Here is a 25,654-nt window from a genome sequence, read left to right as displayed (position 1 = left end):
TCATCCACCAGCAACCTGTCTTCCCATCCATCCTCTTCCCAAGGCCATCCTTTCAAAGCACACATTGGATGAAAGCTACTCTCTTGCTCTCAACCCTGCACTGGTTTCCATCAACTTTTGAACAAAACCCAAGTTCCTGCTGTAGCCTACACCTGGCAGCCTCATCTGCATTTTCCACGACGTCTTCTCCCCAGCTTGCTCCACATTACCATGTTTGTGGGTGCTGCTCCCTCTGCCTGGAGCTCCTCCCTCGAGACGCCCACAGCACTCCCGCTCTTACTTCCTTCACATCTTTGCTCAGACGTCACCTTCTTTGATCACGTTTTCTAGAAATCTCTACATTTGTTTCCTCCTTCATATTCCTAGATCCCATTCACTGACACTGTTCTTTTTATGTTATATATATTATATAAATGCAGTACATTTTATGTATGCATTCACTGACACCATTATATAATATACGTATGTGGGGAAATAAGGAAACACGTAATATAAACGTTATACACAAATTGTAAATATGTATATGTATATTTACAAAGCTCAGTGATGATAGGGATTTTTGGAAATGAATGAATATGGATGTGTTGCAATAAAAATTTATTTAAAAGGGGCAAGTTGGGTGTGGCCCGCAGGCCATGTTTTCTGAAGCGTGGTCTAGAAAGCCACAGAAGATCATCGACAGCCCCAGGAGCTCTGCAGAGCCGAGGGCATGCCCTGCAGTTTTGCCACCCTCAGGCCCACCCTGCCCAGCTCTGACCACCCTGCTTCCTCCCACTTTGCCTGGTGCTAGAAATGCATGGCGACGGGCCCCCACCCGATCCCCAGGCAACACGGGCAAGGAAGAGTGGGAGCAGGAAACCAGGTTTGTCGCTGCCCATGACTCTCAAGCCTCTCTGGAAGAGCCTGCGAAGTCGGTTGGGAAGCCGGCTGTATTTGGTTCTCTGCTGCCCAGGCCTGGCAGCAGCTCTGCAATGCTCATGACTCACTCTATTGATGCAAATGCTATAAAATTCATTTTGCCATTTTAGAAAACATACTTGCTTATTATAGCTCAGAGGTTCAAGAGCTGAAGTGTGCAGACTCTGGCATGCCGGGTGGCACAGGGAGGGAGGCCTTTCATGACAGTGTGAGTTCACGTACATGCAGGGCCAGTTGTATGCAGAGCTGGGCAGGTGGCTGGGTGCTGGAGGAGTGGCGTTGAGTGATGCAGGGATTCGTTGTGTGATCTTTCTTAAATCATCTCACTTCTCTGAATTGAAGTTTCTGAGGGATCCCAGAAATGGGTAAAGGCAGTGAGGTCCAAAGACAAACATACGGACCTTTACAGCTAATTGTGACCATGTGGAAAGGCAGACCCAAGATCGCCAAATTTTCTGATTTTTTTTTCCACCAGAAAGAACTTTCGGGGAGAATGTATAGAAAGAAGAATGCACTTCAACATATTATTTGTATTCTTTCATTTTTTTATTAAATGTCCTATTTTTAAATGTCCGAATGACACTATTCGGTAACTCGGGGCCAGGGAAAACGTCTCCATGGTCAACGGCGGTCCTGAGCTGTCGTCTTGGATCATCTCTTTCTTGCCACACTGAGGAATGCATGAGGCCCTATTTGTTTTTTCACACGGAGGATTCTACTGACCTGCATTTTGCTTTTGTTGGTTTTTGGAGTTGAGTGATCCGGTGTGAATAAAATGGAAACAGCGAATTTGTTGACAATTCCACCCTTCCTTCTGGAGGGAGAGAGAGTAAGAGCAAGTGTGCTTATAATTAGCAGTCATTTCACCCTGAGTCCAGCCAAAGGGGCATTTTCAAGCATGATCTGAGCTCAGACCTGAGCAGTGACAGAGCCTCGCTAATGACTTCTCCATGCTAGACAGAGAGGCAATCTCATTTCCTCCTATAAGAAGCAATCAGGATGTATTGCTCTGTTCTCTGAGGCTGGTGAATTTATGATAGGACAAGAGTTTCCTTTGCAATTTGAGATGAACCGTGTGGGTACAACCTGGACTGAGAATTCTGCATGAGGTGAACAGAAACCCACCTTCATTTTCCTTCTAATACGCACCCGGATCTTTCACATAGGCTGGTTATTTTAACCTTCCCAATGACCCCACAGAGGTCTGCGTCAGGATACTCATTTCTCCCGGAGAGGGAGGTGAGACTTCAAAGAGGTTAAATCATTTGCTGATGGCAATATGGCAACCATGTGGGGGTGCTGGAAGGCCTCCAAGGTCCTGGCCTGCATCTCTGTTGGCCTTGTACTGTGGGGTGATGGAGCCACCTTCTTTCCCAGCCCTCCTCCCTGTCTTACGCTGCCAGTGGCAAAACGGGATTCATGAAAATAAGTTTCAGTCTTACGAGTGTCAGCTACAGAGGCAGAAGGCAAACCTTTTGAGATAAAGCCAATAAGCGAAACTGTGGCTTCATGTCTGCTTGAAATGCATTCTATGGAACCAACCCCAGCATTTGCAAATACACAGCTGCAGTCGATGTTGTGTTTAGGAAGAGCTGGGGTGTAAGAGGCCCTGGTGGCATCATTGTTCTCCCCTGGAATCCCATCCAAGGCACCACACTGCATCTGGCCATCATGCCTCCTTACTGAGAGTTTTCTTACTAAGATTTGTGAGAGTTTCTCAGTCCCTCCTTGTTTATTGTACCTTGATACTTTTTAACAGTACTGGCCAGATAAGTTGCAGAATATCTCCCAATTTGGGGTTGCCTTGTGTTTTCCTATGATAAGAATGGGGTTCTAGGCTTTTGGAAAAAGTACCCCAGAGGGGACGTGCCCTCCCCATCACGCCATGCCAGGGGCTTCACAGTATCAGTGCGACTTGCTGCTGGTGCTATCAGGCATGGTCACTCGGTGAAGGTGGCATCTGCAAAGTTGCTGTTCCTCTCTTATCTCACTTCAGGAAGCAAGTCGCCAAGTCCAGCCCAGGGTTGAGAGGAAAGAAATTAAGCTCTACATACTGGGATTTTATTTGACTTAAATTAAATTTAAAAGTAAATAGCCAGGCACGGCTGGTGGCCACCATATTGGACAGCAGGGACCTGCAACAACTTGTATACTCCAGGGTCCAGTTGGTTGGAGAATAGATGATTGCAGAAGTCGGCCAATCTGTAAGTGCCCAAGGGTTGACTATGGCTGAAATAAATGGAAGTCTAGATACTATCGTGCAGTTGGGGTATGGTGGTGAAATTTTTTGATGCTAATGAAGAATTCTAAAGACCTTTTGGAAACCATTACTGGAGGGGGATTCATAAAATCTAGCAAGAGCTTGGTCTTCATTCTTGAGGCTTGGTTATTTGGAATAAATTCAGCCAGTCAGTGTTAAGCATAGAGATGAACAGTGTTGACCTATTCTGGGGGTCGTGGGCATTTCAGGAGCCCAGGGATAACCAGGGGATGATGTCTGTTAACCCAAAATGATATTTACGTTTATGGGTGAGAACCTGTCCCCCAGCTCCGCATGCCCGTCTGTCTCTGCTTCTCTCTCTCTCGTTTTTGTACGTGCCCTCCACACTATTACTTAAATGCCTTATGCCTCCTTTTTTCCGTCCATAAAATGGGGATTAAAAATAATGCTGCAGCTAGGCGTGATGGCTCATGCCTGTAATGCCAGCACTTTGGGAAGCCGAGGCGGAGAGATTGCTCGAGCCCAGGAGTTTGAGGCCAGCCTGAGCAAATTGGTGAAACCCTGTCTCTACAAAAAATGCAAAAAAAAAAAAAATTAGTGGATGTGGTGGCGCATACCTGTAGTCCCAGCTTCTTGGGGGGCCTAAGACAGAAGGATCACTTGAGCCCAGGAGGTTGAGGCTGCAGTGAGCTGAAACTGTACCACTGCACTCCAGCCTGAGTGACAGAGCAACACCCTGGCTCAAAAAAAAAAAAAAAAAAAAATATATATATATATAAAAAATATATATATTATATATACTTTTATATATTATATGTATTATATGTATTTTATATATATATAAGAGCTGCGTTTTACATGCTTGTTGCAAGGATTAAATGAGTTAGTCTATGTAATGGTGTTTAGATTAGTACTTGTGCAGTGGTTAGTCACTGTTGTTATTAATATTATTATTTTTAGAGACAAAGTCTCATTCTGTTGCTTGCCCAGGCTGGAGTGCAGAGGCATTATCTTGGCTCACTGCAGCCCTGACCTCCTGGGCTCAAGCGATCCTCCTGCCTCAGCCTCCCGGGTAGCTGGGACTACAGATGTGTGCCACCATGCCCAGCTAATTAAAAACAATTTTTTAAATTACTTTTCAGTTGAGACTGGGTTTTGCTATGTTGCCCAGCCTGGCCTCAAACTCCTGGCCTTACGTAATTCTCCCACCTGGGACTCCCAAAGCCCTGGGATTAGGACCATGAGCCACTGCACCCAGCTGATTAAGGTTCTTTTTTCAAAGCATTATCATAAATTCATCAGCCCCAGAGAACAGAGCAGCAGCTGCTCACGAAGGAGGAAGCTGGAACACTCTGAGGCCCTTGCTGCAGGGAGCCGGCCAGTGATCAGAGGTCAGCAAAGGTCTGATGTGAGCTTGCTAAAGGGCAGCCAGTGAACCTCAAGTGAACTTCAGACAGGCTCTCCTTAGTCACCAACATCTTCAGGTGGGGATGTTTTACATAAAAATATTGATTTGGTTTCACTTCAAAAATAATGGTAGCCCCAATAATGGTGGCCCATGTTCCTCATGGGCCACACCTAGCTGGAGCTGAGCGATGGACCCTTTCCTAGACAGGTAGACACTCTCCTCTTTGTGCCAGTCCTAACCGCTATGGATGATCTTCAGCCAGGCTGCTTTGCTTAGACGTAACTCCTAGAGGCATCTGGGTTCGGACTCTCATGGAAGGGACACCGGCCAGAATCTCTGAAATCACCACCATTTGGTTTTTCGAAGACAGAATCTATGACATGGGTGAACTTAGCTGTGTTCATACCTCTGCAGGCACCACTGTGCTACACCAGAATGGCTTCTACAGAGAAGCATTGACAGCACCAGAGTTGGTAAAGATATGAAGCCACAGGGACTCTCACACTTCCCGCTACATTTGCATATATTTAAGGGGCATGAGTGCGGTTTTGCTACACGAATATATTGTGTAGTGAGGCCTGAGCTGCTAGCATAACCATCACCAGATTTTTTTTTTTTTTTTTTAAGATGGAGTTTCACTCTGTCACCCAGGCTGCAGTGCAGGGGCGTGATCTCGGCTCACTGCAACCTCTGCCTTCTGGGTTTAAGCGATTCTCCTGCTTCAGCCTCCAGAGTAGCTGGGATTACAGGCACGCACCACCACGCCTGGCTAATTTTTGTATTTTTAGTAGAGACGGGGTTTCACCATTTTGGCCAGGCTGGTCTCGAACTCCTGACCTCAAGTGATCTGCCTGCCTCAGCCTCCCAAAGTGCTGGGATTACAGGCATGAACCACCTCGCCTAGCCTATCATTCCACTTTCTATGTCCACGTGGAGACACTGTTTAGCTCCTACTTGTGACTGAGAACATGCAGTATTTGACTTTCTGAGTTGTTTCACTTAAGATAATGGCCTCTAGTTTCATCCGTGTTGCTGTAAAAGACATAATTTCATTATTTTTATGGCTGGACAGTATTTCATGGTGTATATGTACCATATTTTCTTTACCCAGTTATCCACTGACGGACATTTAGGTTGATTCTCTATCTTTGCTATTGTGAATAGTGCTGTGTTGAACACATGAGCGCAGGTATCTTTTTGATACAGTGATTTGTTTTCCTTTGGGTGGATACCCAGTAGTGGAATTGCTGGATGGAATGGTGTTAATAGTTCTATTTTTCATTCTTTGAGAAACATCCATAGTGTTTTCTAGAAAGGTTATACTAATTTATATTCCAAATTAGTGTGTAAGAGTTCCCTTTTGTCCATATCCTTGCCGGTATCTGTTATTTTTTGACTTTTCATCATAGTGCTTCTGAGCGGGGTGAGAAGATATCTCATTGTGGTTTTAGTTTGCATTTCTCTAATTAGTGATGATGAGCATTTTTTCATATACCTGATGGCCATTTGTATGTCTCCTTTTGACACTCCCCACTTTTCTAAAAGCTGTTTAGCAAAAGCTAAACACATGCATCTCGTAAGATGTAACTCCTAGGGGCTAAACATATACATCTCATTAGACATAACTCCTAGAGGTGTCTGGGTTTGGACTCTCATGGAAGGGGCACCTGCTGGAATCTCTGAAAGCACCACCATTTGGCTTTTAGAAGACAGAATCTATGACATGGGTGAACTTCGTATGTTTACACCTCTGCAGGCACCACTGTTCTATTCCTAGATGAGTAGTCCTGAGAAACATGTACATATGCCTCCAAGAAGACATGCTCAAGAATGTTCTTTGCAGCGTTATTTTTAATGGTCTCAAGCTGGAATCACCCCATTGTTTAATAACAGTTGGACATAAATAGGTAAATCTTGGAATATTTATACAAGAGGATACTACACAGTAATGAAGGGCTGCCATTTCACAGATGTGTGTGCGTCCTAGATAAAATGTTGAGATAAATATCCAGACATTAAAAATCTATATTACATTTACATAGAATAGAAAAACAGGCAAAACACATTCACAGGGTGAGAAATCAGAACAGTGGTTACCTTTTGGGGACTCTCAGCTGGGAGGAGGCAGGGGAGAGGTTTTGAGGTGGTGGCAAATGTCCTGCTTCTTCATCTGGATCGTCGTTATACAGGTGTGTGTGTACTTTGTAAAAGTTAATGGAGTTGTACACCTATGATTTGTGCATTTCATGTGTGTTTTACCTCAACAAGTTAACAAAAATACCTGAAAACATCCATCTGGAAAGGAATTTTGTCTGATTTCCATGGCCATAGATATATCACTTGATGAGCAGAAGATAGATTTGGATCTAAACTAAGGACATATTTTCTAATACTTGGAGGACTCCGAGTCACACTGTACATAAGGCAAATTCAGTTGGTCATCGATCAAGGTGATCAGTCCTTGGGGAGAGAATTGTGGTCGTCTTGAACGAGCAGGCCACGTGAGGAGCTGCTCAATTTGTCCGAGTTCACAGCCTGAGTCTGCGTCGTGGACCAGCTTGCAGAACCACCAGTTTCAGTTGTTCACGTGACTGAATGTGGCCTTGCTCAAGAATTTGAAGTGTGGTGAAGAAAACCCCCAAGGTTGGAAGGAGAAGGTGAGAAGACAGAAGCAATTTAGGGAGTAGCACCATATTGCAGCAGTTCTCATAAATCAGCTCTTAAAAAAGCAAGTGATTTTTTTAAAAAGGCAATCAAATATTTTTCATTGCTTTGTCATTTGTGGCAGAATCCTAGGAGGCACATCCTTTACGTTAATGAAGTTATAATTGATAGGTTTTCCTTCGTGCAGTAGCAGCTGGCAAGCTCAGAGCATGAATGTAATGTTCAGTCAATAGGTTAAAACCCTTTTTATGTGATTTCTTGGTATAAGGTTTTCTATATATTGTTTCCTTTTTCTTTGCAAAATTGTTATTCTTAACTGCCTTATTGCATAAATATTTTTAGTACAAGCATCCTTAAATCATTTGTTGGGAGTTAGGGGAATATAGCTTATAAATTACCATGCCTTATGTAGTATGAACAAGCATTTGGTAGAGTCACGTTTTGTGCAGGGGTTTAGTTCTAAAGTCAACAGGTTGTACCAAAATCGCATATAGAAAAAAATTACCCTTGCAAGTCCCTAGGGCAGGAGCCATAGTGAACATATCAAGTCTCAGTAAGTTCCCCGAGTTAAGTTCCCTCTAGTATTGGAGCAGATTGTTGTTGATTGGTAGAAAACCAAATGCAGTGGCTGGTTGTGTTTAGCGGTTCCACTGTCCCAAGGATGGATGTCCGTACACTTACACACTCAGGTGAGATTCTTTCAGCAGGAGACACCCAGGGAAACATACTGTTGGGACATAGGTTTGTCTCTTCTCTTATAGCGTGGGTCCCCAACCCCTGGGCCATGGACCAGCACGGGTCTGTGGCCTGTTAGGAACCCAGCTGCACAGCAGGAGGTGAGCAGTGGGAGAATGAGCATGATCGCTTGAGCTCTGCCTTCTATCAGACCAGCAGCGGCGTAAGATTCTCATGGGAGAGTGAACTGCGCGTGTGAGGGGTCTAGGTTGCAAGCTCCTTATGAGAATCTAATGCCTGATGATCTGAGATAGATGTTTCATCCCGAAACCATTCCCCCCACCCCAGTCTGTGGAAAATTTGTCTTCCATGAAACTGGTCCCTGTTGCCAAAAATGTTGGGGACTGATGCCTTGTAGCCCTTCAGACTCTTGCTGGGAGGTTGGGTGACATCTTTAAAACAAATTGACGTAAAATTCACATAACATAAAATTAACCATTTATAGTGAACAATTCAGTGGCATTTAGTACATTTGCAATGTTGTGCAGCCATCACCTCTATCTAGTTCCAAAACATCCTCTTCATCCCAAAGGAAACCCTGTGCCCGCTAGGTAGCCCCTCCTCTTTCCTTCGTCCTTCCAACCCTGACAGCCACAAATCTGCTTTCTGTCTCTGTGGATTTACCTATCTTGAATATCTCATGTAAGTGGAATCATACAACATGTGAATGTTTGTGTCTGGCTTTGTCTACCTAACGTGATGTTTTTGAGGTTCATCCCTGTTGTAGCCTGAATCAGCATGTCATTCCTTCTGTAGGCTGAAGAATCTCCCACTTTCTGGATGGACCACATTTGGTTTATCCATTCATCCATCAATAGACAGTTGGGTTGTTTCTGAGTTTTGGCTATTATGAATAATGCTGCCATGACATTTGTGTGTAAGTATTTGAACACCTGTTTCCAATGCTCTGGGCATAAATGTAGGAGCAAATTACTGGGTAAGGTAGTGAGTCTGTTGAACTTTCTAGGGAACCACTAAACTTTTTCTGCAGTGGCTGCAATATTTTATATCTCCACTGGAAATATATGAGGGTTCCCATTTTTGACCTCCTCAGCTGTGTGACATAATTGTTCTCTCCTAAGTTCAACCCCATTGTTTTGGTAGAAAGGGGTTCCCTTTGGGGCTGCCTGTGTTCTGATTCTACTGACTAATATGAAGCAAATTTAAATTTAACCCTGCTTCTTTTCCACTGGGAAGTCAGAGCATGCATTGCAGATACGTGTAAGCTGATGAAGTACAATTATTGAGAGACATTTTTATTTTAAGTTCTGGGGTACATGTGCAGGACATGCAGGTTTGTTACATGGGTAAACATGTGCCATGATGGTTTGCTGCACCTATCAACTCATCACCTAGGTATTAAGCCCTGCATGCATTAGCTATTTTTCCTGATTCTCTCCCTTCCCCTACCCTCAACCTCCAACAGTCCCCAGTGTGTGTTGTTCCCCTCCCTGTATCCATGTGTTCTCATCATTCAGCTCCCACTTATAAGTGAGAACTTGTGGTGTTTGGTTTTCTGTTCCTGCATTAATTTACTGCAGATAATGGCTTCCAGCTCCATCCATGTAACTGCGAAGGACATGATCTCATTCCCTTTTATGGCTGCATAGTATTCCATGGTGTATATGTACCATGCTTTCTTATCCAGTCTGTCATTGATGGGCATTTGTGTTGATTCCATGTCTTTGCTATTGTGAATAGTGTGAATAGTGCTACAGTGAACATATGTTTGCATGTATCTTTATAATAGAATGATTTATATTTCTTTGGGTATATACCCAGTAATGAGATTGCTGGGTCAAAAGGTATTTCTGGTTTGCTGGGTCAAATGGTATTTCTGGTTCTAGGTCTTCAAGGAATTATCACACTGTCTTCCACAATGGTTGAACTAATTTACATCCCCATCAACACTGTAAAAGTGTTTCTCCACAGCCTTGCCAGTGTCTGTTGTTTCTTGACAGACTTTTTAATGATCACCATTCTTACTGGTATGAGATGGTATCTCATTGTGGTTTTAATTTGCATTTCTCTAATAACTGGTGATGTTGAGCTTTTTTGCATATGTTTTTTTGCCACATAAATGTCTTCTTTTGAGAAGTTTGTGTTCATGTTCTTTGCCCACTTTTTAATAGGTTTGTTTGTTTTTCTTGTAAGTTTGTTTAAGTTCCTTGTAGATTCTGGATATCACACTTGTGTCAAATGGATAGATTGCAAATATTTCCTCCCATTCTGCAGGTTGTCTGTTTGCTCTGATGATAGTTTCTTTTGCTGTGCAGAAGCTGAGAGAAGCCTTATTTAAAAGGTGAATGTAAATGTCATAAACTTGCCTGAGAATCTGCTTCATGTGTTATATTTTTCCACTTGAGCTTGTCTCTAACCTGTGTTAGGAACACAGTTTTTAAATAGCACCATGTGCTTCCCTGCAATTGCATTATTGGCATATGTGCAATGCTGAAATATCAAACAGATCAGGAATAGCATGTATCAGTCATGGTTGAAGCAAGTTTCTGAAAATAGAAGGGAACTGAGAGTTTTGGAGTTGCTCCCTCCAGCCTCCCCCAGAACCGTCCCCTAACACTAGGGAACCAGAAGCAATTGTTTTAGTGCCAGTCCCTTTATTAGCATAATATTTCACATTCAAATTGCCCTTTACGACTTGAAAAGTACATTTTTATAAATCATCTCATTTAAATTGCCAGGAATACTTAGGCTAAACAGTTTTCCCCAAATTACATCTGGTCCATGTTAGGATAGGCTTCAAACCCAGGTCCTCTAAGCCCCAGTGGTCCCTCCACACCCTGGGATGACTTAGCTGACTGCCCTGGGCCTTGACCTCAAGGGGTGGGTGGGAGTAGGGCTCAGTGACCATCAGGACCCTGGACAGCAGCCACCACTCACCTTCCACCCTGTGGTTTCTCCTCTCCTTAGTTCAGACTCCCTCTCCAGGCTTCCCACCACTGGCTTTTCTTCCCTTCCCTTCCTTCCTTTTACTCTCCCACCCATGCCTTTAGGCTAGAACCACTTATGAAGCCTTTTCAGAAAGAAAAAATATTACCAAGCACACTCCAGTGTTGACTTAGATTATTTTTATTATACGTTATTATAATTGATAATTACATCATTCTTATATGGCATTATTCTACCAGACTTGTATATGATAACTAAATAGTCTATGTTTGAGCATAATATGGTTATTTATAATTCATAATGTAATTACATGTGTCCAGAGATAAAACTGGTTATAACATTTTTATGGCTTTTCTAAACCATAAGGCCAAAATGAATTAGCAGATCAAAGAGAAACAACTTCAAGACACCAATAAAATTCAAAACCCAAACTTGCTGTGACTTAATGTGTCATATGATATTTAACTTAAATCACTTTTCCTCTTATAAGTAAAGTTAATGCCTTTGTACAGTTGGCTGGAAGTTGGCTCGATTCCTACCACTGATCTCTTTCAAACTCTTGCAAGATCTTTGATGCCTGAGCCTGTAGAAGTCCTTTGGCTTTCATCGAGCACAAAAGCACCATTGAAGTTAGCTTTCATTGTCTTTCAACATCTCGGGGCAGTCAATACGGCGATTCTTCAGGCCAGCACAGGAGGGCCCATAAACCCAAATGTAGATGTTGACCTTTGGTCCTGAATAGGGCACAAAATTGTTCCTTTATACATTCTTTTAAATTTCATGGAAATAAAAATACCAGGAAATATTTTTGTAGGCTCCCAAGACTGTATCTGCAGTCCCCAGTGCAAGGGAAGATGCCTCAGGCATTCCATAACCCCCCACCCCTGCCAACTGGAGGCATTTCCAAACCTTCCTCTGGGCCTCGGGAAGGCGTGACCCAGGGAAGTGCTGGGCGATGCTCTTCCTAAGGAGAGTCAGAGGCGAATTGGGGCGGGGAGGAGGGGTCTCAAACCTGAGAGTTGCACGGCCCGGGCTTGAGTCCCACCCCTCCAGGTGCTTGGGGGGGCTACTTGCTCAGTTACTTAACCTCCTTGTGCTTGAATGTCTTCCCTTCACAAGCAGGATAGCAAGAATATCTGCCACGTGGCAGTGCTAGGAGGACTGGATAAGATTTCGAAAGGAAGAGGAGGAAAGCAAACAGCCTATGTTGGTTCTTGGCCCAGTGTAGAAACCCAGAGGATCAAAGCTGCTGTATCATCCAACATGAGCCCCTTGGGTCATCTCCCCCAACACGATCTCGTCCCCAAGTGCCCCGTCCTTCTCTCTGCTGCCCTCATGCCTTCCCCTTGTGCCCATCTGCACCTGCCAATGCCCCCACGAACGTTACCACTCTCAGCCTTGACTGGGCTTCCTGGAGGGCTGCCCCACTGCTTATCCCATCACCAGAACCCTCCTGGAGGTCACGGACATGTCCGCGGTGCTGCTTGGTTTCTGGGCGGTAGCTGACCTGCCGGTCCCCACTCTCAAGGCTCTGGCCAGTCAGCTTCTAGGACAGCCCAGGGCTGGCTTCCCATTGCTTCTGCCCCGTACTCTACAGGATCAGCTCATGCCCATTTGTGATGCTTGGGCTTCTCCCAGCTCTGTCTCCTGCTCCTTAATCTTGCTGAGAGTTCCTCCCCTCCCATGACTCAAAGTGGCGTCAGTATCAGTGCAGTTCACACCTGGGTCTGGGTCAGGCTCTCCTTCCTGAGCTCTGGGCCATGTGGGGAACTGTCCCCTAAGCATTCCCACCGGGCCTCCTGTGGGGTCTCACACTCACCAAGCACCAGTGCAACCAAACGTGCCCCATCCCTTAAATCTGCACTTTCTCCCTCCTCCCTGCCTCTGCAGCCCCCAGCCAGACTGTGGTGCCGCCTTCTCTAATCACCAAGCCATGCTATTTCACCTGCTCTAATAACTCCTGAGCCCGCCTTCATCTTTCTGCTGCCATAATCTCAGTTCTGACCACTGGCACTTGTCCCCTAAATGAGTGCAAATTGGTCTCTTTGGCTCCAGCCTGACCCCTCTTCAATCCGTTTAACGTCCAGGACAGTATTTCCCAAGTGCAGATATTATTTTTCTATTATTTCACTTAAGCACCTTTGACAGCTTCTGCATTTCATTCTAAATAAAGTACACATTCCTCAGTGGGGCTCACGAAGTCCTCGCCACCCAACCCTTCCTGGTTCTCCACACCTGCTACCCCCAGTGCCTGTCCAGCCAGAGCCCAGCTGTCTGCAGCTCTCTGTATGTGGTGTGTCCTTTCTGCTGTGGGTCTGTGCATGGGGCTGGTCACTCGTGAGGTGCGTCCCCTGCTCACTGCAGCCTGGCTGGGCTCTGCTTAAGGCCATCAGGAATCCAGCCTGGTTCATGCCTCTGGCACCACAGACAGAGGACAAAAAAGAGCAGAGAAGAAGCCGCTGTACTCTTGGGAGGCTGCATTGCATTCACGTAAGAATTGACTGCATTCATGTGATCAGAAAGACATGACGGGTTAATTACCACGTCCACTCTCTCACTGAGGTGCTTCCCATGTCCAAATCCTCCCCTACTCAGGAGCAGCGTCCATCTCCAGGGCTGGGAGCACCACCCAGCATCTGGAGGCAACCTCTTTACTTCGAGGCCAGCAGAGCAGAGGCCGTGAGGAAGTGTCTCGCCGGGGCCTGTCCGGCCAGAGGATTGGATGTTCTTGGTTTTGAATCCTGTAGCGTGGATGCCAGATCCTGAGAGCCGGAGGCCTTGCTGTGCCCTTTCATGCCTTTGTTATGTGTTTGTGCTGGGTAGACCCTCTTCCCCACCTCTGAGACCAGACCTGAATAAGGAGATACTGAGAATTCCTCTCGCCTCTCCCCATAGCAACCGGCATTCCTGACATCCCAGCTCGGAACGCCCTGCGCTGTCTGCTGTACCCACAAGACTGGGGGCAGGGGCTGCTTCTCACCCACTCGTTCCGGGGCCCCTGCTGAGCCCGGTACTGGCACATACACACTCAGTGGTGGTGGTGGTGGAGGGATTATTGAAATGAATAAAATTGACAAGTTATGGAAAGAACATGCTTTTTCCTTCCTCTTGTCAGTTTCTCCCCCAGAGAAGTGGCCACCTTGGCCATTGGAATGGGGATTTAACTGGAGCTCCTGATGGGGAACGGAATGTCTTTGGAAGACCCAGTTTCTTTCTTGATGAGCCCTTGAGCTGCCTCGGGAGACTCCGGGAAGCCTTCTGTCCATGTCTCGCTGCTTTAGCAGGGGCCATACACTAGCTCAGGCTGCCATAGCTGGATCCCACAGACCGGGCAGCTTAAATGACAGAGCTCTCCTTTCTCACAGTCCTGGAGGCTGGAAGCCTAAGCCCAAGGTGCTGGCTGATTCGGTTCCTGGTGCGAGCCACTTCTGGACTTGCAGAGGGCTGTTTTCCCACTGTGTCCTCACATGGCCAGGTGGTGGGGGGGGGACAGAGAGAGGTAGAGGCAGAGACACCCCTGCACACAGAGAAATAGAGACAGAGAGGCAGAGAGACAGACTCAGAGAAACATGGAGGCAGAGAGAGAGGCAGAGTGAGACTGGGAGAGACAGAAGGAGAAGCAGAGAAACAGAGACGTGGAGACAGAGCCAGGAAAACGAACAGAGAGACAGACATAGAGACAGACAGTGGCAGAGGCAGAAAGAAAAACGGAAACAGAGGCAGAATGAGACAGAGAGAGGGAAAGAAAGGCAGGGAGAGAGACCAAGATCGCCCTCCTCTTAGAAAGCCCGGACCCTATTGGATTAGCATCTCATGACCTCATGTAACCTTCCTCACCTCCTAAGAGACCCATCTCTAAATATAGTCACCCTGGGGCTAGGGCTTCACAGTACGAATTTGGGGAGATGCAGTTCAGTCCACAGCAGAAAGGGAGGCAGCCTCAGGCACTGTGGGCCATCCTACTTGGAAACCCATCTCCTCCTCCTCTCCCTGCACACAGGAAGTCCACACCCCCCTGGGGCTCCCTGCACCTCCCCTCACACCACCTGCTCTTGGACTCTGCACAAGTCCAGCTGCTTTTATGCAGCGCCCCACCTTTAAGTCGAATTCTGCCGTAGATGTGTTTATTTTGGGAGGGAGTCTGTGGTATGTGTTTTGAATTAGTAGCCACCATATCCAAACAGGGATGTTTTGGATGGAAACCCAGCGTCCCAGCTCCTAAAGACAGACAGCTGTCAGGGCCGGTTCCCGTCCCCACGTGGCACCCGCCGGAGGGACAGGGTTGCAGCCGCCCTCTAAGAGTGGGGCCTGGGCCAGCCGGTTGCGGCGACCTCTAGAACGCCTGGCCCTGTCCTGGCGTGTGTGTTACACGCCTCTCCCTGTGGGCAGTGGCGTTTGAAAGACTTGCCTTGGCCCTTTTCCCTCCTGCCTCATCCTTAGTAGAATTCACTTTTTGCCCATGATTTTGTAACACAGCAGCTAGAAAATCAAATAAGGCCGTTCCTATTTAATGTGTTGGTGGATATTAATGGATTAAAAGATCTCCTTAACTGCCAGTTGTGTAGCTGCCCTGGGAGGGGGATTTCAGGGACACGTGGACCTAGGAGTCCTCAAATCCAACCCCAGAATGCTCTGGTGGGTGTGTAAGTGGAAGTAAGGAAGAACCCTTCCTGTCTGTGGCTGCAGACAATTAACTTCCACAAACTGTGTGTTTTGATTCTTACAGGGTAGGCCCTGTCTCATGAGGGCATCCACTGGCTGGGAAACCCTCTTTTGTGTGGCTTTAACCTCAAAGGATTAGAGACTGAAATGAATCCCGTTGCAATGCTTACGTGTCCTTCCCCGGAAAACAAAGCCAATGCATTTCTGAAGAAGCAAAAAGATATCTGGAAGCTGGGTTTTCTCTTTTCACGATTGTTATTTCAGGTCACGAAGCTGAGACGGGGGTGGTTCCTACAGCTGGAGCTCAGAACGTTCTCCCCGTCAGGGTCCCAGCAGCGTGGGAGTCATGGGCTTCCTGTCACTAGGCGGGGGGCGTAAGTCATCACACTCAACCACTGGCACTCAGAGGTGGTCAGAACTCAACAGCATCAAAGCCCCACGATGGCAGACCCAGCGAGGGTGTCAGTTACACTGTAGTGTGTGGGACCGCGCGTGCATTGGTGTGATCTGAGGCACTGAGGTGCTGGTGCCTCCCTCTAGGCTGTAGAAAACCCTGTTACTCAGAGTGTCAGATTATATTATCCCCCCCACCCCACCCCACAGTCCTCCTCTTCCTCCGCCTGGGGACTCTCACGGCTGGTGCCACGGGTGCTGGCTGCTGGCGGACTCTCATTTTCTCGTGTTGCAGTTCCAGGCCCACATCTTGGAGGCCTGATCTCAAGCGTGCAGCCAGCACATAGGTGATCTGCATTTTGCTTGGTATTCCTGCAGAATTGCTTCAGTGGTGCTGATTAATTCAGAAAGGCTTGATTAGATTGGGGTAGTGTCTGCCTCCCGGGTAGCACACAGGGTCAGTTACGAGGCCTTCCAGGTTAAGCCATCTTGCCTTTCAGCGTCTTCACAGGATCAGAAGAGTGAGCAGTAGGCGTTTTCTGAATTCCCCCCAAGGCCTGCAAACACATGCGTGTCAGGGCGGTATCTGTGCCTGCCACTGCATGGGACAGTGGGACCAACGCCGGCTTCCCTGTGGAGCTGCTCGTGGAACCACACGTCCCCATGCCCACCTCTGGGCTTCTTCAGGGTAAGCATGGACAATGTGGGATGCTCATAATCTGGCAAATAAAGTCTCATAGTTTGAGGAGGCTCAAGCTGGTACCTTTGCTGTTTTCTTTGTGCCTTTACCTGGCTGTCTTTGTCACTGAATGGGTTTCCTTTACTATCATGGTAGGAAGGGCTTTGGCACTTGGCTAAGTTTTTTGTGATTATTGAAGTGTGAGGTAGGGGGTCGTTAGTTTCAAGACGATGTTGCTTTTCCGTAGCTCTCCCTGTTACTGGCTTTTGTTTTTTTGAGACAGAGTTTCACTCTTGTTGCCCAAGCTGGAGTACAATGGTGCGATCTCCGATCACTGAACCCGCCTCCCGAGTTCAAGTGATTCTCCTGCCTCAGCCTCCTGAGTAGCTGGGATTACACGCATGCACCACCATGCCCAGCTAATTTTTTTTTTTTTGTATTTTTAGTAGAGGCGGGGTTTCACCATGGCCAGGCTGGTCTTGAACTCCTGACCACAGGTGATCCGCCCGCCTCAGCCTTCCAGAGTGCTGGACTGGCTTCTTTTAGGGTCGGGTGCATCCAGTATAGTAAGTGGTATCTGAAGTGCCTATTCACGCTTGGACCAATTTGGGAAGCTACATTGGAAAAAGATGGAGATGTTTCTCTCCCTTTGCATGGGTTGGTGTTTTGTGGACAAGATTTAGATCCTGAGCTTTTTTCCTGAAAAGATTGATCTCGTTTTATCAGGTTAAGCAGCTGACCTTGAATCACTAAGATGGAATATAAATAAAATAAATAGATGTAAGCATTTCTATAACCACCAGAAAATGGGGTGAAAGACCAGCCTTGCTTATCCTCCCTGTGCTCGTTTTCTGCAATTCACTCTTCCCAAATGCAATGCAGGGAGAGGCGGGTGGCGTGAACCAGGTGGCTGTTTGGTGGCAGAACGTGCAAGAGGCAGGCAATCATTGCAATGCCTTCAGGAGGGAAGGGGCCACTTGTTTGAGCCTTGACCCTGTGCAGTAAGATGTACTTAGTGTTCCGTGAGATTGATGTCCGCAAATCCTCCCAACATCTGCTAGGGCTGTAGCTTTTACATCCTTAAGTCACAGAGAGCGCAGGGACGCCAGGCAGCTTGTCCAAGGTCACGTTTAAGGAGAGCTCCAATTTGTATTTAGGCAATTTGACCTCAGAACCCATCATCTAACCCCTATTTCAAATGTCTCCTGTTCTCAAATTCTCTGAGCTATGGCTGCCTTAGTTTACCTTGGGGCGTGTTGGCCTCTGAGGTCAGCAGCCAGGTGTTTTGATTAGCACACCCATCCCATTCCCTTAAGACCTCCAGGGATTCCTCCATGTGGGACATGCTGAAGCGTCTGCAGTTCTCTCAAGCAACAAGTGTGGGACTAAATTATGATCTGCTTTACTTGAGAAAGGCAACAGTAAGTGTTATGCCATCCAGACCGTCTCAGAAGACAGAAGAGAACTGCTCCATTATCAATCACTTTCCCTAAGGTGGGGGGATCATTGATTCCCAGAACAAAGCACCACTCTTTTACATTTGGGTTCCATCGCTATGTTTTATTGCTGTGAAAATGTAGGTGCCATAGAGTAGCGGAGCTCATTATGACTGTGGCTAAGAGAAAAGGAAGGTTGACTAAAAAACGGAAGCTGAAAGTAGCCAGGAGGAGCCTCTCTTCTCCTGGGAAATGTTGAAACCACGTGATTTCTTGCTGCTTTCTATTGTGTGAATGGAGCCTAGACTCGTAGCACTTGAAATATTGTAACAGAGATGAACAAGATCAGTTCAAGATGTGAGTGTCCCACCAGTATTAATTCATTTAGGGTGTGAACAGAGAGCAAACTCGAACAACTGGGAAAAAGAGAAGTTCTGGGAAAAAGAGAAGTTCTCAGCCTGACAGCTGGTAGCTGGTGTAGTTCCAGCCGCCTTCCACTGTGAGTCATTGATTATCCCTTCTGCTTCTCTTTCGACCTTTTGGAATGGATGTCATTCCCTCTTTTAGGATTCTCAACTTACTTATTGAAGTCCTTTTCAGGTTGCTTTATTATTTTTACTTCTTCTGGGGTAAATTCATCCTGATTATTAATTTTGTGGGATCTCTTTAGTAGGGTTAGTTTTCTTTATGTGTTCTGGAATTTCTTTTTCAGATTCATCTTGAATGGGAGATTCTTAATCCCATCTCTGTGCTCACTCTCCCTGTCTTACCTATTTGTAGTTACTGTACCGCACCCTAGGTGCTCCCGGTCTTGAATTAGATTTTATTATTGGCAGCTCTGAGTCCCTGTGCCATGGTGATATTAGAGAGTAAGACAAGTCCTAAAAATGAGTCTAAAAATGGGTCATCTCCCTCTTGCCTCTCTAGGTGTATCACCTCATAAAAGCTCTGGCTCTAAGCAGAGGCAATGGATTATTTTCAGCTTTCTTTGGGGGCTTAACTGTTGCCTCGGGTCATGTGATGACCTTAGTTCATGTCTCTTGTCTTATGTGGAATACACTGCATCTTGGATATCCTGAAAAAGCTGGACTCTTAATTCTCCCTGCCTATTTTTGGACTCTGAATCTAGAAGGTTCCAGGAGTTCCACTCACCACATTGTGTTCTAGCCATTTAGTCCTTAGAAAGCTTTATCTTATTTTTGAGTGGCTAAATATTTCTAACCTTTCTCTATCTATTGTTTATTGTGGCTGTATGTTTGGAGCAATGTTCATGGGGAAAGGGATGGGTCAAAGCTTATTAACAACTCCAATTGATGAGAAGTTCTGTTGCTTTTTTAGGACACAGACACTAAGTGATTACTATATATTATTGTATTATATTCTAATCATCGTAAAGTATAACCTGATTGCATTTTGCAGAGTTGGAAACTTATGGTTTGGAAAAAAAGAGATGAGTCCCGACTCATACACAGCTTATGGACCGCAGAATCAGTGCTCAACCTTGGGTCTCATTTCCAAATCAGAGCTCCTAACCACTGCACTCGACCAAGTCTCGAAACACTGGGGCACCACCTCACATGTCCTTTCCTTTTGTCCTAGGAAAATGAACTGAAGGATGCCACCCAGGGAGAGCATCGCCTGAGATCCCATCATGCAGGCCTTCCCACAAGGGCCCGGCAGCATGACAAGGTAGCTGATACCACCATCCACAGACCATCTGGGGCCCTGGAGGGAGGGGGCTGGGCCAGGGAGGAAAGACTGGGAAAGGGCAGGGAGGAATCACTGAACACCAGTGTGAGGGTGGCCTGAGAGGCTGAGCCAGGTCTCTCTCACTTCTTCACGTGACCAGCATGTGAGGCACCCAATGATGTCTCATCCACTGTCTTCTGGTTATCTCTCCTTGGAAGTCTATTAGGCACCTGTATCTTTAACAACAAGGCAGAACAAACCCATTGGTGTCCACTCTCCCAAACCACTTTCTCCCCAGTGAATGGTATGGCCGCTCCTGATTGCCTGAGCCTCCATGCTGGGGCCTCCTGGGCGCTGATCTTACTTCATCCGAATCTAACTCCCTGCTTGAGTCTGTTTTCTGTTGCTCATAACAGAATACCTGAAACTTGGTACTTTATAAAGAAAAGGAATCTATTTCTTAAGCTATGGAGGCTGAGAACCTAAGGTTGAGAGGCTGCATCTGGTGAGGCCCTTCTTGCTGATGGGGACTCTATAGGGTCCCAAGGTGGTGCAGGGCATCCTGTGGCAAGGGGGCTGAGTGTGCTCACATACCAGCTCAGGGCTCCCTTCCTCTTCTTATTAAGCCGGCAGTTCCACTCCTCTGATAACCCATTGGTCAATTAACACAATCCATTAATCCATGAATGGACCCATCCATTCATGAGGGCAGAGTCCTCGTGATCCAGTCACCTCTTAAAGGCCCCACCTCTCAGTACTGCTCTGTTAAGGATTAAGTTTCCCACACATGAAATCTGGGGGATGCATTCAAACCATGGAGCTCACCAACCAGCCCCCTCACCGCCAGACGTGCCCCAGCTCTCCTCCCCTCCTCTCCACTGTGGTCATCTTCTCTTTCCCAGATGCCAAAGCCATTTCCTAACTGGCCTGTCCAGCTCCCTTGTCATCCTATGGTCTTTTCCCTATGGCAACTGGAATAATCTTGTGATGTCCTCTGAATCACGCAATCCTCTGACCCTTCCAATGCCTTCCATAAATAAAACTGAGGCTTCTCCCTGTGGCCACCATCCTGTCCGTCTTGCTACCTCCCATCCACCTCTGACTTACTTTCGTTCCTTGGATCCCTAAGCTTGTCTCAGTATTTGATGGTTGTCTCTGCTTAGAACACTCTACTCCCTCATCTTCAACAGCTGGGAGCTTCTTGCCTCTCAAGCCTCAGGTTACGTGTCCCTCCTGGTGAGCATTTGTGGCTCTAACATCTACTCTGATGGCCCTCCCTCCATCCCTTTTTTCTCAATGTGACCACACCTGTTTTTATGTTCTTTGTATCTTTTCTTGCTATCTTAGTCTATCACAGGTCTTCACTTATGTGTTTCTCCATCTCCTATGAGAATGTGGGCTGGTCATTGCAGAGGACTTTCTGTCATATCCATGACTCTCTCCTGCACCTTCACAGGATGCACAGTAGGTGCTCAGCCAACATCTATTGAATGATGGGTGGTTTTAAGCTGTTAATTTTGCAGCTTTGACAATGCATATTTCAAGGAATAACTGAGTTCTAGTGATTAAATATAAAAATTAGAGATGTCTTGATTTGACACTTGTTTTCTTGCCTTCTCGTTTGGCCATTTTTTTAAAGATGCGCTTTTCAGGAAATTACAAGTGTTGATGAGGATGTGGAGAAACTGGAATCCTGCACATTGTTGCTGGGAACGTAAAATGATGCAACCACTATAGAAAACAATATGGAAGTCCCTCAAAAAATTAAAAATAAAATTGCATATGATCCATCAATCCCAATCCTGGGGATAAGAATTGAAAAGGGGGCTGGGCGTAGTGGCTCACACCTGTAATCCCAGCACTTTGAGAGGCCGAGGCGGGTGGATCACCTGAGGTCAGAAGTTGGAGACCAGCCTGGCTAACATGGTGAATACCCCATCTCTACTAAAAATACAAAAATTAGCCAGGCATGGTGGTGCATGCCTGTAATCCCAGCTACTTGGGAGGCTGAGGCAGGAGAATCACTTGAACCTGGGAGGTGGAGGTTGCAGTGAGCCAAGATCATGCCATTGCACTCCAGCCTGGGCAACAGAGCGAAACTCAGTCTCAAAAAAAAAAAAAGAAAAAAAGAAAAGGAGGGTCTCAAATGATATATGTACATGTTACAAATTTATAGTAGCCAAAAGGTGGAACTAGCCCACATTTCCACTGACAGATGAGTGAGTAAACAACATGTGGCATATGTGTACAATGGAATATTACTGACCCTTGAAAGGGAAGGAAACTCTGACACATGCTACTGCGTGGATGAACCTTGGGGACATTTTGCTGCGTGAATAAACCAGTCCCAAAGGGCAAACGCTGTCTGATTCCATTTGTATGAGGTTCCTAGAGTCATCAGAGCCATACAGACAAGGAGTAGAATGGAGGTGCCAGGGGCTGGGTGGAGGGGGATAGGGAGGTGCTGTTTAATGAGGATGGAGCTTCAGTTGGGGAAGAGGATAGAGTTCTGGAGATGGGTGGTGGTGATGGTTGTGGAACAGTGCGAATGTCCTTAATGCCACTGAAGTAGCTACACGTAAAATAGTTAAGATGGTAAATTTGATGTAATGTGTATTTTATCATAATTTTTCTTAAAAAGGTGTGTTTTAGGCTGGGCACGGTGGCTCACGCCTGTAATCCCAGCACTTTGGGAGGCTGAGGCGGGCGGATCACGAGGTCAGGAGATTGAGACCATCCTGGCTAACACGGTGAAACCCCGTCTCTACTAAAAATACAAAAAATTAGTTGGGCGTGGTGGCGGGCGCCTGTAGTCCCAGCTACTCGGGAGGCTGAGGCAGGAGAATGGCATGAACCTGGGAGGTGGAGCTTGCAGTGAGCCGAGATCGTGCCACTGCACTCCAGCGTGGGCGACAGAGAGAGACTCCATCTCAAAAAAAAAAAAACAAGGTGTGTTTTAATATATCCTGACCCTCCAACTAGTATGCTTTCCCCATTTTTCCACCAGTCCCCACTTTCCAAACCTACACTTTCAGGAAAGGCTCTGATACACTCACTCACACTGAGGTCTGAATGCATCATAAGGCTTAGTGACTTTCTTAGGCCAGGAGTATTTTTCTTCAAATAGGAGGAAAAATATAAAGAAGATGGGGGTGTTTCAGGCCTCCAGTGCAGGCTGATGGCAGGGCTGGTGGGGAGCTGGGCACAGGGAGGTTGGATCCTGGGATGGCTTTTCTTCCTACGACTAAAACAGCTGCATGTGTCCACACTCTGCCCCTGAGCTGGGCTCCTGCACCTGGAGAGGCAACGCCAGCTGTGGGGGCACGGGGGTGCTGGAGCTGAGCCCTGCAGGCATTGACCAGGCCAGCAAAGGCCGGCAGAGGTGGGGGTCCCAGGGCTCAGCCCTCACAACGGCGGCAGCCTCCTTTCCTAGATAGCTGGTGGTGCAGCCTGACATCTCTGCTCCCGTGGGATTCAAACCGCTTTGTTTGTTTGCTTGAGGTTTGAATTTCTCCCTCTGCTGTCTTCTCAGCTTGGCCTTTTAAACGAGGCTGCAAGGCACAGGAAATGAGCTCGCCTTGGCTTCTGCTTTGCAGGGGTGTCTGAGGGAGCCCAGCAGCTCACCCGGGTGGACAGGAATGGCAGTGCTTTGGGAGAGGCAGCAGGGGCACCGGGTCTGTCCTGCAGCCTGCTTTGCGGAGCTTGGATTTCCTTCCAAGTGCCTGGGCTGGCTTCCTGCATGGGAGGCAGTGAGGGAGTGGCAGTCGCCAGAGACTGTCTCTTGGGCCAAGCATCTCTGTGGTCCAGGGGAGCTGGGGAGGCTGAAGGGGTGGGGGTGAGTTTGTGCTAATAGAAGCATTCAACCGTCCCTCCAGACTCATGGGTAAGCTCGTCAACGCAAACCTGCAGAAACACCAGTGCTCTTCCGGGTCCCTGCAGACACGGGGGGATCAGCAATTCCTCTATCTGATTCTTGCTTAGAATTGCAAACTGCTTTTCGGTAGCACTGATTAAGAGACAGAAATTAATTCTCAGAGCTCTTAATTATGAATGCAAAGAGACTACATTGTCAGCCTTTTTCCCTGTGCAGAAAGGATTGGTTCTTAGGCGCAAACGGTGGTATTGGGCTGTCTGGGGTGTTGAATTCTCTCAGGCAGGCAGCCTTGTGGGAGGAACCGATGAGCTGGGATCCAAGACATAGTGCAAAGAATATGCTTGATGCCTTTGAAGCTGCAAAGCCAACCTTTTGTTGATTTCAGAAAAAATGATTCAAATTTCTTCTCTGTTTGGGTTAGGAGGGGCCTGTTGAGCTCCCTCCTCCCCACACTGGGCCCCTGTTCCTGTAGCAGGTCTGAGGTTCAAGGTTTTCATCACATTGAGTATCTGAGGCCAAATATTTCAAGCTTCTCTTCCACCTGGTGCCACTGTTGCTGACACGAGAATGTATTTTGAAATAGAAATGAGTCCAGTGTCTGGATCAGAGTGAACAGTTCACTCTTATGAGATTTTTTTTAGAGAATAAAATCCAATCCAGTGTCTGGATCGGATGCCCGGGGTGGTTAGTGTGCTGTTGTGTTTGTGTGTGGTGAGCAGGTCTTGGGGAATCATTCAAACCCTGTTAGTACCTGACATTCTGGAGCCGGCACTAGTAGGTCATTACGTTCATGACCTTTGACCTTGCTGTAGCATGGGTCAGAATTTCCTACAACCTAGGGAATCCTCTTACCTGCTGGCCAGAAACCCAAGGTTGTAGAAGTACAGGCACAGCTAGGAAACACTGGTATGAAATGTCAGCCATGTGACTTACTAGCAATTTCCCTCGTTAAGCATTGTTTTCTAGTAAGAAAATTAGGAAAGTTTAAAAGGATGACACACATAGATATTTGGGATTCATGAGGCTTAGTTTTTGACTGAAAGGTGAGTGTCCAGCCCAGGGTTGCAGCTGATTATTATTCTCTAAAAAAAATCTTATAAGAGGGAATTGTTCCTCACCTTGCATTTAATCAGGACAAAGGAAGAATTGTCTGGGCTCCTACCCTTGAACGTCTGCGACATTTTTTCTTTGATTGTGTGTCTTAGTGAAGATCTCTGAGTCATCTTTGTCACTCTGAGTTCACTTTCTCCTTTAGTAGGAGACTGATTTGGCTCTTGAGAACATCCAGGAGACTGTTCTAGACCAAGACCAAGGGCAACGGGACAGGGACCCAGGTTGGGTGTGGTGGCTCACGCCAGCAATGGGACAGGGACCCAGGCCAGACTCAGTGGCTCACGCCTGTAATCCCAATACTTTGGGAGGCCAAGGCGCATGGATCACCTGAGGTCAGGAGTTTGAGACCAGCCTGGCCAACATGGAGAAACCCCGTCTCTACTAAAAATACAAAAATTGGCTGGGCATGGTGGAGCGCGCCTGTGATCCCAGCTACTCGGGAGGCTGAGGCATGAGAATCTCTTGAACCCAGGAGGTAGAGGTTGCAGTGAGCCGAGATCACGCCACCGCACTCCAGCCTGGGTAACAGAGTCAGGCTCTCTCAAGAAAAAAAAAAGTGATGGACTTTGAGGCAGAGACCTCAATGCAGTGGGGATCCCTACACCCCTGTGTTCTTTGGAGCCAGAGGCCAGGGCGTCTGTCAGCTAAGGGCCCGTCCGCCAAGACTCCGGGCATGAGCTGGGCTGCAAAACCCAACCCAGCAGAGAGGAAACTGCCAGGCTCTCTTCTGGGCCACCGGCCCCAGGTGCCAGCATTTGAGTGGCCCATTGGAGACGATGTTTATCGTGTTTTAATTTAGCGGCATCAGTCCTCTATCCAGGTGGGATCAGTGGCTGCTGAATTAGAGAACACACCCTTCTCCAGGTGTATCAGCTGGGGTTATTTCCAGCTGCCCCTCATGGAAGCCTGAGCTTGGTGGGTTACACACGAGGGACACTATCATGTTCAGGAAGCC

General features: G+C 46.9%; 1 protein-coding gene across 14 annotated transcripts in view; it reads left to right on the top strand.

Annotated features, from left to right (window-relative positions):
• RIMBP2 (RIMS binding protein 2) overlaps window positions 1-25,654 on the top strand; it is a 329,378-nt gene that overhangs the window by 184,851 nt on the left and 118,873 nt on the right. For 8 of the 14 annotated variants that reach the window (XM_050747669.1, XM_050747675.1, XM_050747663.1 and 5 more), the window contains exon 3: window positions 19,623-19,712. The exons of the other annotated variants lie outside the window; for them this stretch is intronic. The gene's annotated coding sequence lies outside the window, so the exon portion shown is untranslated. The remainder of the gene's footprint in view (window positions 1-19,622; window positions 19,713-25,654) is intronic. 14 annotated transcript variants of the gene reach the window in all.

This window comes from Macaca thibetana, chromosome 11 (assembly GCF_024542745.1).
Source record: "Macaca thibetana thibetana isolate TM-01 chromosome 11, ASM2454274v1, whole genome shotgun sequence".
In the NCBI taxonomy this organism is placed as follows: domain Eukaryota; kingdom Metazoa; phylum Chordata; class Mammalia; order Primates; family Cercopithecidae; genus Macaca; species Macaca thibetana.
Note: the sequence above shows the minus strand (reverse complement) of the source record. Positions and strands in the feature narration are given on the sequence as shown.